The sequence below is a fragment of the Vanellus vanellus genome, assembly GCF_965231255.1.
Source record: "Vanellus vanellus genome assembly, chromosome: 21".
NCBI lineage: Eukaryota > Metazoa > Chordata > Aves > Charadriiformes > Charadriidae > Vanellus > Vanellus vanellus.
In genome coordinates this window covers 2,703,268-2,717,844 of record NC_138926.1, presented here as the reverse complement: position 1 = coordinate 2,717,844, position 14,577 = coordinate 2,703,268, and positions in this window count along the sequence as shown.

Genomic DNA, 14,577 nt, shown 5'->3' with positions numbered 1-14,577 from the left:
CCCCAACAGTTCTTAGCCAGGCAAAATCCCCTTCTTCTGTTTCCCTAATCTTGTCCTTCAGCAGAAAAAAAGGATCGTGGAAAAAAAAAAGTACATACGTAACAAGCCATGTGGCTCTAAAAAAGTCCTCACTTGAGAGAAGAAAAAAAAATCATATTCTTGATAATAAATAAATATGCACCAGTTTTTAAAAGCTGACACTAAAAAATCAAATCTGGAGGAAATGACACCTGGCCATATTCCTCCCTCTCTTCCTTTGGGTAAGCTTTTTTTTCCCTGAAAGCACTGGCTAACTTGCTGATGAGGTGGTCAGGGCCGAGTGACCTTCATATCCAACATGAAAAGGGCAGACAAGCCCTCTAGACACACAACAGCAACCTATAACTGGCAAGGGCTGAAGCAATTCAGATCAGTCCTTTCCTGTTTGGGTGAGCTGGATACAGGGCTCTGTACTGTTCATTCAAGTGAAGAGTCATTAATGTTTTCCAGAAAATTAGCAAGACCAAGGACTGACGAACAAGAAACAGAGAAAGTTTGAGATGGGAATACTGTTCTCCCTTTAGTTTGTGTTTTTTTTTTTTTTTTTTTAAGCAAAGATGTTCAGACAAAAAGTAAAGGCAGTGAGCTTCAAATCACAAGCCACAAGCTTGGTGGGAGGCAGTTTAAGGGGAAGTGCAGCAGGGATCCTCAGCACTGAGTCAAGACCTTTCTTTGATCTCCAGTTTTCTCAAGCTGCATTCCCATATGCAGCCCACCATTTGTTTTTAGTTAGACAGACATAATGAAAAATACTCTGCTTGGGAAGAGCAACAAACAAGCCTTGCAAAAATCACGCAGTGACAGCCAGTCAAAATAAGGAAGAATTAAAACTGCAAAAGAGATGATGGCATCTAATAAAAAGGGAAAGGCTCAACTAGTTGGGGATGCTCTGGGTATCTTTCATCCAGGAATTTCAAAGTCACTCAAATCAGTGATGGATAGATAGGGATCACCTCCTCACACATTACTGAATCTGCAGTCTCCTATATATGGAACTAACAAACCCGGTTCCAGTGCCCCAAGGTTTTATCAGCAGTGAGCCATGTGGGTACGGTCCTGGCTCACCCCAATTAACTTGTCAGGTTTGACAGGATCAGAGTTGTAGGTTGTAGCACACATGAGCACAATAAATCACATGATTTTGCCTTGTCATCACTGTCGTTTATGTATCCACTGCATCCTCTTTTGTTTAGTAGCCCACATAATTACACTCTTCCCGGTTTTAGGGGATACTGTGCAACATCTTCACGATTTGCTGGCCCCTTACACGTGGAGCCCCAAATCCACCGATGTTCTTAACTACAGTTTTGTTTGTTGGCATCTGGCACAGCATATGCTGACATGAAGCAGTTCACATGTCTCAAAGCTATTGTTCCAGACTCTGCACATTTACAGTTATCATCACTCACGACAGGCTTTGAAAATTTTCATCACAACAACTAAAAATTCTTCAAATCTTTTAAATTAAAGCTCACAATTCACTCCTTGCACGCTTACGGTTTGCTTTTCTTAGTCGCCCAATACATTAGCAAACAGTGGTATCATTTATCCAAACACTCTGGATAGCTGCTATCACCAGAATAGTCTTAATGTAGATTACATACTATATTTACAGTGTTTCACAGATGGAAGTGAAACCCAAAAAGCATCGAATCCAGCCCATGGAATAGTTTCAACTATGCCTCTCATTTAAAACATTTCTGAAAGCATATCAAGTGGACCATTTCATATTTGCTTTTGCAATGCAAATGTAGCTGTCACCCTGTGATTAAGACAAAGTACACAGCACAGCTCTCACGTGAACTGCCAGGTGCACGGCAACATACATGATCCACAACACAACGCGGTATTACAACTCTGCCCCTGGGCCCAGGGCAAAGGCAGAGCGTGCTCTCAGAGTAACTGCTCTGCAATGCCACTACTGAAGGAATAAATATACACCAGCCATCAGGTTTTTAACCTCTGCGGTCACCAAATGGCATAATTATCAGGAAGGAATTTCCACGTTGCCTACTGCCAGCAAAATCAAAATGTGCGTTTCCAAAAATGCTAGTGACACAATAAAGCATCTATAAAGCACATTATAAAGTGCTTGGGATCAGCTACCGAAACACAACACGGGCAACGTCTCTGTCAGAAAGATCCTTTAATTCAACATCTGGAGAATGGAGTTCGTGGCTAACATTTAAACCTCACTCAAGTTTGAATTAAGTTAACTTTTTCTGATAAAACAACACTGTCTCAAGACTAGATTGAATACATTTGAAGCTTAACCAGAGGGGAAGGCTTTGCATTGCGAACAGGGTGTGCAAGCAGTCTGTCCACAGGTAAACAACGAGTCCTGTGACTGAGGTAAAGCAGCTTTCTTGATCTTCCACTAATACAATGGAGGTGGGAGGGCCCTGGTGCAGGCAGGCACCCAAGTTACAGCCCTCCTGGCAGGGACCCATCCCTCAGGGAGGGAGCTGCCTGAAAAAAACCCCAACAAACTTCGTGACTTCTTTGGCAAGATTTTGAGTACTCTGCCTCCAACGCAACTGCTCAAACGACAGAAGCAGCTCCAGCCTCAATACTAGCACACATAGAGGCCATTGCACGCCCCGCCAAGCTCCATCCCTCAGTGGGGACAGCCCCAGCACCTTGCTCGGCACATGTCCTTCCCTCAACCCCAAATAACCCCACTGCACTGCACTCCAGCTCAGCCCTCGCATGAACACCAACCCTTCCCCACCCCAGCCTGACCCCAAACCTCAGGTGCACCTTGAAGCGTTTCCCCATACACAGAAGCCACCCGCATCCTGGGCTGCATCCCCAGCAGCGTGGCCAGCAGGGCGAGGGAGGGGATTCTGCCCCTCTACTCCACTCTGGGGAGACCCCCCCTGCAGTGCTGCCTCCAGCTCAGGGGGTCCCAACAGCAGAAGGACACAGAGCTGTTGGAGCGGGGCCAGAGGAGGCCCCAGAGATGCTGGGAGGGCTGGAGCCCCTCTGCTGGGAGGACAGGCTGGGAGAGTTGGGGGGGTTCAGCCTGGAGAAGGCTCCGGGGAGACCTCAGAGCCCCTTCCAGTGCCTAAAGGGGCTCCAGGAGAGCTGGGGAGGGACTCTGGATCAGGGAGGGGAGCCATGGGACGAGGGGGAACGGTTTTACACTGAAAGAGGGGAGATTGAGATTAGGAAGAACTTCTTTATTGTGAGGGTGGTGAAGCACTGGAATAAGCTCTCCAGAGAAGCTGTGGCTGCCCCATCCCCGGAGGTGTTCAAGGCCAGGTTGGACGGGGCTTGGAGCAACCTGGGCTGGTGGGAGGTGTCCCTGTCCACGGCAGGGGGGTTGGAACGAGGTGATCTTTAACGTCCCTCCCAACCATACCCATTCCATGATTCTAAGCCCCTCCAACCCCCGGGCCCACAGCTTTACCATTCCCAATAGCTCAGGTATGGTGCCTTTCCCCCCACCCCGACCCTGCGCCCCGCGCTCCCACCCGCCGCCACAGCCCCCTCCTCCATCCAACCCCCCATGCCGCGGGCAGCACGCGCCACGCTCTGTAACATCCCAGCCCCCGGCCCCGCCGCAGCCCCGCGCAGAAAGGCCGCCCCCCAGCTGCTGCCGCCCGCCCTCCGCCGCGGCGCCGGCACCGGCCCGCCCTTCCCCGGCGTCGGGGAGGAGCTAGCCAGCGGCGGCAACGCGCATGGGCCCCGGAGCCTTTCTCTGGAGCGTGTGTGAGGGGGGCGTGTGCCGGACGCGGTTCCCCCTCACTCAGGGCCCTTCCCGGCGGCTCCTTCCCCGTCGTATCCTCACCTGCGGCGGCGGCGGCCATGTCGGCGGGACGCGGCTGGTAGGCGGCGGTCGGGGCGCCCGGGCTCGGCCCCCCGCTGTGGCGGAGCGAGGTGAGTGCGGGGAGGGGAAGGGCTGGGGGGGTGGGGAGGCACGGGGGGCGGGTGGTCCGTGTCGCGATAGTGCCCGTATCGCGGAGGCGGCGCCGGGGGCGGGTGAGGTGAGAGGAGGGGGCGCGCGCAGCAGCCTCGCCAACGGCCGCGGCCGTTAGTGCCAACGGTCAGTCACGCGCGGCCGGTGCCTCAGGGGACTTTCAGCCTGGCCGTGAGGGAAAAGAAGAAAATAAAGAAATAAAAGGAGTCGTGGTTTTTTTTTTTTGTTTGTTTGTTTTGTGGCTTCCCGTCCCTCCCCCCTTCTCTGTTCTCCCCCCCGCGTTCAGTCGCCATCCTGCAGGGAAGGTCGCCGAGGTGGATAAAATCGCCTCTCGCCGAGCGATAATTTGTTGGGAAATTAATTTGGAGGGGTAATTCGGATTTCAGCCGGCGCGTGGGGAAAAGCGCGCAGCGGCTGGCCGGCTTTGTGCTTGGCCCTCCTCTCCATTGTGCCTGCTGTCCTCTGGGGTGTGTGCCATGGGGCCCTTGTAATGCCTGGTTAGACCTTTCCTGGTCTGCGGGGGCTCCTCGGGCCACCGAGGGTCCTCTGCGAGCCACAGCCATGCGCCAGGAAACTATGGCATGGAGGAGCGCCCAACAGACCTTTGGTGCGTGTGGAGATGGTGTTCAAAGCCAGGTTAGACGGAGCTTGGAGCAACCTGGTCTAGTGGGAGGTGGCCCTGCCCAGGAGGGTTGGAATGAGATGATCTTTAAGGTCCCTTCCAACCCCAACCATTCGATGATTCTACGACCGGACGATCTTGATTAGTTTTCGCACCAAATTGCACCAGGGAGGTGAGCGAAGGGATAGCAGTGCAGGGGCTTGTAAGAAAAGGTGCACAACATGTTTGGACTCTGAGCAATGGCTTTAACTTGAGAAAAAGGTAAATTAACCTTTGGAACTTGCATGTGTCGCACTGTTTTCCTTTCGCAAACTACGTGTCCCATCTCTTTCTCCCCTGAGAACCTGTCTTGTATTGCAAATCGCTGCTCCAGACCGGACTGATGGCTGTTGAATTGTAAGAAGGTGATGGGAACGAGTTATTTTTTTGTTACACATCTGTACGTTCCACACGAGATAGTGCAGAAAACAGCACTTTGGACAGAGGCTGGGACAGCATCTGCTGGGATGGGTGTCCAGTTAGTTGAGTTGGTTGATACTCTTAGAGTTAAGAATGCAGTGTAGAGGAATAGGTGAAAAGGCAAGAAGGTGGAAGCTTAAAATATGCTATTTCATTTCGAGAAGGAGCTATAACCCTCAAGCATATTATCTGAAAGTGACCAGACGTTCCTCTGTCATATAGAGCATAATGAGTAAGTTTCCAAGACTCTTAAAAGAATGTCTATTTCAAGCGTTTCCTGTTTGAGCATGAGATAGACACCTTTTTCTACAGAACAGGGACAAATGTCCTGCATGTGCTTATTTAGAATCATGCAATTTCTTCCCTGCTGCACAGATGTCTTTTCATTCCAGTTTTGCAAAATTAGGTTAGCTTTGAGTGAACAATTTATTTTGACTGGTAAGTAAAATATTACATGTTCTTCATGATGAAAGACCAAGCAAATAGTTCTTGTGCTTGAACTGATTTGTTTTCATGAAGCCTACCGGAGGTTGCTTGTACCATATCAGGCTGTGTACCTTTATATAGCTGATGGATTTATAACGTTTGAACATATTGACTCATCTGGAAGATTCAAATTTTTATTTCTTTGAGGGTATATAGTGATTGAGATGATGAGGGGGGGAAAAATGGGGTGAGCCTGGCAGTATGCATTTTGTAAAAACTAGTATTTGGGGAAACAATGGAACTTAAAGTGTTAATGTGGTATTAATGCCATACATAATGTACAGAAATATTAATCCGTTGCCAGAAGCAAGTTGTTGTTCAATCTTTCATCTTCTGGTCTTAATCTGGGATTTGTTTGTTTAAAGTATATTTGTCAAGTTTTTGAAGAAACGAGGAGGATCTGAGGTAGGTCAGTAAAAATATTGGGCAATTGCTTTCCTTTTCCGATTTTTATGTATGGTTTGTAGCTGGGTGTTGCAGTGTTTTTGTGCCACTTGCTGACGAGTTGTGAAATATCAGTATCCCAGTTCTTAATGGTCTGTTTTTCCATAATGCAAAGTGAGGGAAATGATGATGTCATTGAATTTAAGGGGGAAGGATTGCAGTGGTGACTTAGTGGCTGGGGAGAAGATCCCAGAGGGAGTGGAGGAAGTCTAACAAAAAGGGGAATAGTGCTACTTTGGCCATTTTTTCCCTGGGCTTCTCTTTCTTCTGTGAACTTCTGAAAAGGAAATGTCATTTTGCTATTTGAATGCATTGTCTTGCATGAAGTGTCATACCACATTAGGGGGATGATTCCAGTCAGCTTCCCCTATTTCAAAACAAATACGTCAAACACTGCAATATGTTTATACAAAAATTCAGTGTGTTTTTCAGGAACCCAATATACATATTTCCAAAAAAAAAAAGATGTTTTTCATACTTTATTATGGCTAGAAGAGTTTGTATAGGAGAGAAAAATTGGAATGGGTTCCCTTGGCCTTTGTGTCTTTCTCTCCAAAAATAAGAGGAAGATGTTGGCCTCTTTGTGAACTGGGGGATTATTTTCATTCGCACTTCCTCTCAGAGTATTCTTATCCATGTAGTAGTTCCTATCCGAGTCCAGTAGTGGTGACGATGGCAGGAGCTATTGTCTCGCTGTTGTTGGCTTGATACCTTTTTGGCTGATCCCAGGGTAAGGGCAGAAAGGGAAGAAGATAGAGAGATGTAGGTAAATTTGTAAATTTTACTTGCAAAAACCTGGACTAATTGCTCTCTCAGGACTGTTAGTGTGGGTGGCTTCTGTCAGGTGTAGCTTGCAGACACACGGGGCAAGTTCCTTCTCACAGCTGTGCTTTTGGACTGCAGCTCCAGTATCTGGTTTCAGCCTTCAGTGGACTGCAGCGGCATCTTGCACTAGCAGAGCCTTTGAGCTTGCTGGTGAGGGGATTTTATGATGAACACGGTAGGTCTGAGCTGAGAAGGGTCCTGACAGACCCATCCTCCCTCCACCAGCCTTGTGCTCCCCTTCAGGTTCAAATTCTTGCACTTGTGATGTCTGTGCCTACAACAGTGAAAGTTGTTCAGATTCACTGTTTGGGTCTGGTGGCTGCTCTCGGGATGTCTAAAAGCATAATATAAAAGAAACTAATTGAAGTGTTTATCAACTTTTAGAGTCCACAACCATTTTCCTTGGAAAAATAAGTCAATTTGGTATCTGGGGTGAAGCAGGTCAACAAGTCTGGCCAGTCAGAGCATGTGGATTTTCACAGTGATTTCTATTCTTATGCTAATCCTTTGAACAGGCTGGCTGTGCGCTGTTAGCCAATGTGAGAGAGGGGATGTGCATACTGAGGACACTAAAGGGAAGCCATTTTTTGTAGTTATTGTTATGCAGATTAGGTCTTACAGCCAACCAGAATTTGGAGAATCGCATAACCTGCTACGGGTCTGCAGTCATTTAGCAATTCTCAGCTGGTTTGGTTGAAACTGTTTCTTTTCAGTATTAATTTTGGGGGGGGGGTTGTGTGGTGTGTTTTTTTTTTTGTGTGTGTTTTTTTAATCCACGTTGTAGCTGAAAACAAATTATTATCTTTAGTGCTGACAAATTAAAGTTGGAAAACTTAAATTCCCAATTTTTAATTACTGTGTTGGGTAAAAAGTGTAGGAAGGCAGCAAAGTTGTCATTCCATTGATACAGCTACGAGCTGCTCATTTGTATCCTGCCTCTACTTTTGTTGGTGACTTGCTGTGTTTCTCCCACACCGTTTTTCCACGTTGCCTCAATTTCTGCTGTGTAGAGCACTTTAGATTGTTGAGTAGTCTGTGTGCATATGTGCCTAGGGGTCTGCGTGTGCTAGTTGAAGCCAGGTAAAATATGTAAATCTTACTCAGAAGAGTTTATTTGTTTGCTGTATATTTGTATCGAGAGATTGTTTTAGAAATAGGAAGTAGTGGAAATGTCTGAAAGAAATGCTCCAAGTTAGTATTTTGTTGCATATTATACATGCTGCAATTGTGTGTGGTTTCCCTCCTGTAAAGATTGGGGCTGACATCCATGGGGGCTTCTGCAATGCAAGTTACTAGGCTGGGGCTGTTAAGCATGTTAAGAAGCCTTTGCGTGTTTTATTTAAGTGGTGTTTTGGGTTGCTGGAGTCTATATACGCTTTAGATCAGCTTGCCATATCTGTGTGTGTATCTAGTGTTAGATTCTTGAGAAATGTGTGAAATAATTAAAAACTGCCCTTTAAACTATTTAGTAAATTGGATTTGCTTTACCAGCAGTGGGACAGGAAGTTAATCGTGTCTAAGCTGATGTTGACTTTTCCAATCTGATTTTCCCTGGGAAGAAACTTTATTACCTAGTTGTTAAATGCACAGTTAATTAGCTGCTGGTTGTTTAAGCTGATAAACCAATACTACCAGGTTTATTGTAATCAGTTTGGTAAATGTGCCCTGTATATGCTTCCTTATGTTATTGTCTTGCTTTTTGATCAAACACAATATTAACTATCATCATACTAACAACTTGAAATTTAGATAGTATTGTCAGGTGATGAAATTTAACTGTTACTATTCACTGGATGTTCTTTTGCTCTGTGCTTAGTTACACATGTGTAGGTCCAGAGTTCATAGTGTCATCTACGAATTTTATAACAGATGAGAATATGGCTCAGCGTCTCCTGTCTTTTAACGGATAGTTTAGAAAATAAAATACTCCTAAGTCTCCACTTTTAAAATAACTGTTTTAAGAAGCTATGTTTTCTTTTAGTCTTGTTTCTGTAGCTGAGTTGCAACCTTTTGAGCGTGTCCTGTTGATGTGGCTTGAAGTCACCAGTTGAAGAAATAGTTCAGCATAAACTCCTGATCATTGAGTCGTTCTTCCTCTTGTCATCTCAATTGCTTTTGCAGGCAAAGCTGCACTTGCTGCCCCTCCATTCCCTTCCTGGTGTGTCCAATGCTTTTGCCTGTCCACATCTCAGCCTTTAATGTTTGTGGGTGGAAAGCATTGATTTAATGTATCCATTATAACTCTTTAAGAATCAGAGAAAGTGGAGTTTCCCCCATTTCCGCCATTAATTCATTAAACCAGGACCACAAGAACTTTGGAGCCTGGTTTCTCACGGATTTCAGGGTAAAATTAAATGCTTAAATATCCCTGAGGTTGTTTGTTGGATGGAGGGACACTTGGTCAGCCGCAGCCTGAGTTATGGCCTTAGATGTCTTGGTAGTGGATTTATAACACAAGGCTCACATGATGCAGAGAACTTTTCTTGGATAAACTCACTGTGACAGTTCAAATTTAGCTTGTGGGTGTTAGTTTACTTTTTAAGCAGGCTTCATGCTAGTTGAACAAGATGTCAGTCTTGTGTTAATTTTAATTTGGTCATGCTCCATCTTTTCTATCTTGCAGCAAGCATAAAGTCATAAAGCAGGTGAAGCTTTTTTACAGCAAAACTTTGCTCATGTGACATCCCATGCTGTGATTCAGCCCTGTGTCAGTGTGTAGTTTGGCAGTACAGGGACATAGTAGTGGTCTCACAGCCATGGCCCCAGAGTTGAGTTGTAGAGAAGGATGACAGTGATTTAATTACTACTGGTAAGTTGCTTTTAAGATACAAGGATGAAAGGTGGTATTCTTAAAGCTGTGTCATCACTTACTGGCAGATTGAGATAATCAGTTTTGCTAAAAATAACTTTGATGGCAAGGTGTTAGGTTCTTATAATTTGTTTGAAAATTTTTGTTTCCTGAAGAAAACCATGTTTAATCCACTGTGTATTTAGTTATCTGAGATATATTTATCACCGGCTTAACCAATGTCTTTTAAAATGTTAAAGTTAAATTGTTTTTCATAGTTTCAGTAACAATGTTTCCTGGCATCTGGGAGGTGAAATTTTTGGTCTCAATACTCAAAATGCTTACAGTGCATGCAAGTGCTCTGGGGGGAAAGAAAAGATACAGTGCTTGGTGTTTTTAAAGTTGTTCAGTCGGTTTTGGTGCCAGTGCTAAAACAAAAGTTTTCCAAATCAAGATGTTACAATTTGGACATATTCATACTGACTTCACTAGGGGCATAAGCATGGCTATTATGAAGAAGAATGTAGCTGGACAATCCCCGTTTGAGCATGGTTTTAATTGTTGCAAGGGCCTTTGAATATTTGCTGGGATTTACCCTTTTACTCCTTGTTATGATTCATGAATGTCTTCATTAGATTTCATAATAGCCAGCCTATGTGCTCTAGCTTGAAGGCACAATTTATCAAAAAAAAGGTTTATCTTTTGTATTGTGTATTTTACAAGTAGCATCTCTAGAGAGTCAACTCCCACCTGCTAGGAACAATTAATCTTTTAAAAAGGTAATTTCAGTATTTTTTTATTTATTTTTAATTCAAAAAGCCTGTTATCCTGCTCAGTAATGCACCTTGCTTGTTTTTTTCCCAAAATTTACATAGCAGCTGATACAATCTGATAGAATCTTTACAAATTTTATCAACAATTTCCATATCTGCTTTTCATGAAATGTGAATATATTTCAGGAGCTGCTTTCCATAGCTTGCCCTTATAAACATCATCTCATCCCTTACAGTCTGGCTGGGTTATAAACAATAAAAATTGCGATTTGGATATCATTGTTTCTTTCCAGTGCATGCACACGTGTGTGTGTCTATGAGTATTATTTTAAAAATTGCTAACAGATACCACTTTTGCACTCATAATAAAATTCTACACATTTTACCTTTAAAACTCACCAATGAATGAGCAATAGCTATCAATATTATGTTCAGATAAAAAAAAAATTCTTTGATACAATCTGTAAACCGGCGTGTGTTGATCCTTCCTCACTTCTATGTGTATGCAGAAGTGCAGTATGTTTGCAGGAGGTTGATTCAGTAAGCAGTAGTTGATTTTTATTTTAGAAAAAGTTCTGATAATTTATTCTTGAAGCGTACGTGAGATTCCATAGTCCTTCAGTTGAATGATGCACAAGGCAAGCTTCAGATGTAAAGTTCAGTCATTGGTAACTGCTGCAGCCTATTTAATTGAAGAAACAGGAACAAAAGTTTGTTTGTAACCACTCTGGAACTGAGAACAAAGGCTGCGGGGACCTTTGAACCTTTGTGGCTGTGCATCTGAAGGAGGAATTGTTCAAGAATTGGCAAAACTGCCAGAAGACCAGAGATCTGCTTTTCACTATGTCTTTCTACAGCAGTGTTCAACAACCACATTTAAAGCAAAAAAAAAAAAAAAAAAGTTAGTTAATTGGAAGACTTCCTTAACTTGTTCTTCCCACCAAGCTCTGATTTGATAATCAAGTATGCGGAATGGTTATTCTGTTGCCTTTTTTTCACCGAGGCAAGCTTTAAACAAATGATTGTGTGTGCTGTTTTTCTTTTTTCTTTTGGAAGAAATCTTGATGATTGATTGTATCCTTAAACATTTTGTTCTCTCTCAAATGTTCTGTGCAAATAATTCTGGCCTATGAAGCAATTTGTTTCCCTTGCTTCCTGGTGTTGTCCTAATTTCACAATTATTTTTCATTCCGTGATAGCTGTCTCCTCAGGGAAGGCAGGAGGGAATAATCAGTGGTCTGAAGAAACGGCTACTTCTCAGCAAAATGTGTTGACTGGCAGGTTGAGGGTTACAGTCTCCAGTGGGTTGTCCAGCATGAAGGTTCTGCTTCAGGCAGCGATTTGTGCCATATCACTCACCTTCATGAATTTTACAAAGCTTAAAGACAGGATGGGCTGTGCTGAAGAACGTATTCCCTAAATTGCTTTGTGCAGAGGGACAGAAACCACAGTATTGAGCGTTTATTATTTTTCTTTGAGTAATGAACGTAACACACCAGCTGGAAAAAACATGATTGTTCATTTGTATTTCTCACCCTGTACATGCAGCTCATAAGTGTGCTCAGGCATGCATGTAATGTTCATGTCTGTCTGTCTGTCTCTTGCTGAAGAAATACTCACTGCTGCTCTGGAATTGTTCAGACAGAAGGGAAAGGCTGGGGTTGCCCCACATAGTCTCTCAGGAATTGAATTGGGTCTGCAACCTGCAACTCGTAAGAAAGCTGGCAGGAGGTCAGCGCCATCAAAATGGAGGCACAGTATGAGTTGTGGCATCTTGCGTTCTTCTGCCTGGCTTCGTTCAGTCACCGCTGGAGAGGGCACTCTCTGCATCCGTTTGCGGGGGAGTGATGTTCAGGTGGCTGCAGCCAGCTTGGCTGGTGAGAGCATCGCTTGGGCTGTTCTCTGGGTCCCTGGTCCCCAGAAAAGCATGGAAAGAATTGGAAAAGCTCTAGATACCTGAAAGAGGAGAAGCAACCAGGCATGGCTTAGTTGACAGATAAGCATTTCGAGCAGTGAGTCCTCTCTCTGCTAGAGAGGAGAACAGTTTCTCTTTTGGAGTATTAAATTGTTAGAGGAGTCTTCAGTCCCTCTTTTTCCCCATGACTGGGTACCAGTCAAGGTGAAGTTTATGTGGATCTTTATGCTGTATGTTCATCCTGCCTCTTCAGCTGTCCCAAATGACAGTGTATATCAAATGTCTCCTTTTGCTTCTTAAAACTGTTGTCCTCTTTCTAACTTTTGGCTGCCATTTCTATAAAATGAGGCTGTGCTGTAAGAGAAATTCAGCTTTCTGTCTTGCAGTCAGTATGTAAACCTGGCTCCCAGGAGCATGGTGGTTGCCCTTATATCTTTGAAGTTCTTTACAGTGTGCTAGTTGGTTTTCACTGTGCTTTTTGCTTCCTCCTATGTTAAGATGTACAGCAGCTTGAAGTACACAAGTAACCTATCATTTTTTAAAGATCTTGCCATAAGGGAGTATTCTTGGCCTAATACTTTCAGTCATCCATACACAGAGCAATTGCAAATTGCATAAGGAAGCCAATACATCCTTGGCTATTTAGTTATGTAGCCATATTGTATTAATTTAGGAAGAATTTAGCTGTCTAGAATGCAGCCTAGTAGCTTTCTGAACATTTTAACCTAGATTACAAGAAGACTTGTTCTTGATTGCATCATTTGCTATAGGTACCCCTTGCATTTCCTGTTTGTCAAATGCCAGGTTTAAAAATTAAACCACAGTTAACTTCTAAGATTAAAATTGGAAATGAAAACATATAGATCAGTGTTTTAGAAAACTTAATTTGTCAGTTCTTACCGCTAGAAAACATGTGTGTGGAGGAGGGGTGCCATATGGCTGCTAAATATAACACAACTTTCTCCTGAAAGCAGTCTAAAAAGTACAGAAGTTCACAATCTGGTATCTGTGTTTTTAATAAGAACGTGCTGCAGATTTCAAGAATCTTATGAGTGCAAACTAAGGTAATGGGAAGAGAGCCAAAATGTAATCCAATAAAATTTAAGTATTTCCTGTGTAGAAGTGATGTTGGCTGGCACGCTGGAGAGATGCTGAGCATCTTGCAGATACTGGACCCTTTCTTAGCAATTTCTTTAAAGCCTAAGGGTGGTAATAGCTGTCCAGGTTCCGTCAGTTTTCAGTGCTCCCTACCCTCTAGGTCCAACAGCTTGTATTCTTGTTTTCTTTCAATATTTGCACTGTTATATCCCAGTGCTGGGATGCTGGAGAACTTGATCTCCTGCTGTAGCTGTCTGAATAAGAAGAGGAAAACATGGTTGTGGTGGTGAGACATGAGAGTAATTGTTTTGTTTTTTTAATTTATTTTCTTTGTGTTAATACTAATCACCTTTTGTGTTTTTGTGGAGCTGCTGCCAAAATACAGATGATTCCATGTTTTAAGGATACAAATATAATTGAAGTATGGTAGCATTTCTAGTAAATTATTAGAAGTTGTATGAGTGTGTGCATTTGGAGGGAGTGAAGATTAGTGATGTACTGTGCAGTGTAGTATTTCTCCGTAGATTTCAGTAGTGGACATTTTTGTGAAATATTTCGCGTGTAGATTAGTAATTTTTTGTTGGGAAAGCCTGTGAAGAAAACAGCTCCAAAATAATTGTGTTGGTTTTTTTTAATTTTTTTTTCCACCCCCAAAAAGTTACCCACCACCCCATGCTGCCATGCTGTCTCCTTTTTTTGAATGGAAACATCCAAAATAGGTATTGAATTTCTGATTTAGCAAAGCACTTTAGAATAAGTCTAATGTTAGCATGTGAGTAATCTGAGGGCTCCCTCCGTATAGGATAAAAGGCATTGCTGAACTAAGGCAGAAATATCTGATAGGAAAAGCTTATCCTGGAAAAGAATCAGAAGAGAAACTGTATTGGTTATATTCCTTAAGGCCTTTAAAATATTTCAAAGGGATGAGTATAAATTTACTGATGGGGTTTTGGTGACTAAAAATGCAGTTATGCAAATCACAGCTTGTCGGGGCAAGGAGAATTAATTTATGCACTCGAGCACATGTGTTCTTTCATTGTTTTCTCTATGAAGTTGAATTATAGACAAGAATGCACTTTGTTGTTCTTTAATACTAAATAACAGCATAGCAGTTTTGATCTTCAAAGCTCTGCTCAGACCTTAATTAATCTTCATAATAGTCCTTTGAGAGAATTAAAAATACTCCCTACCCTTTTGGACAAGGAA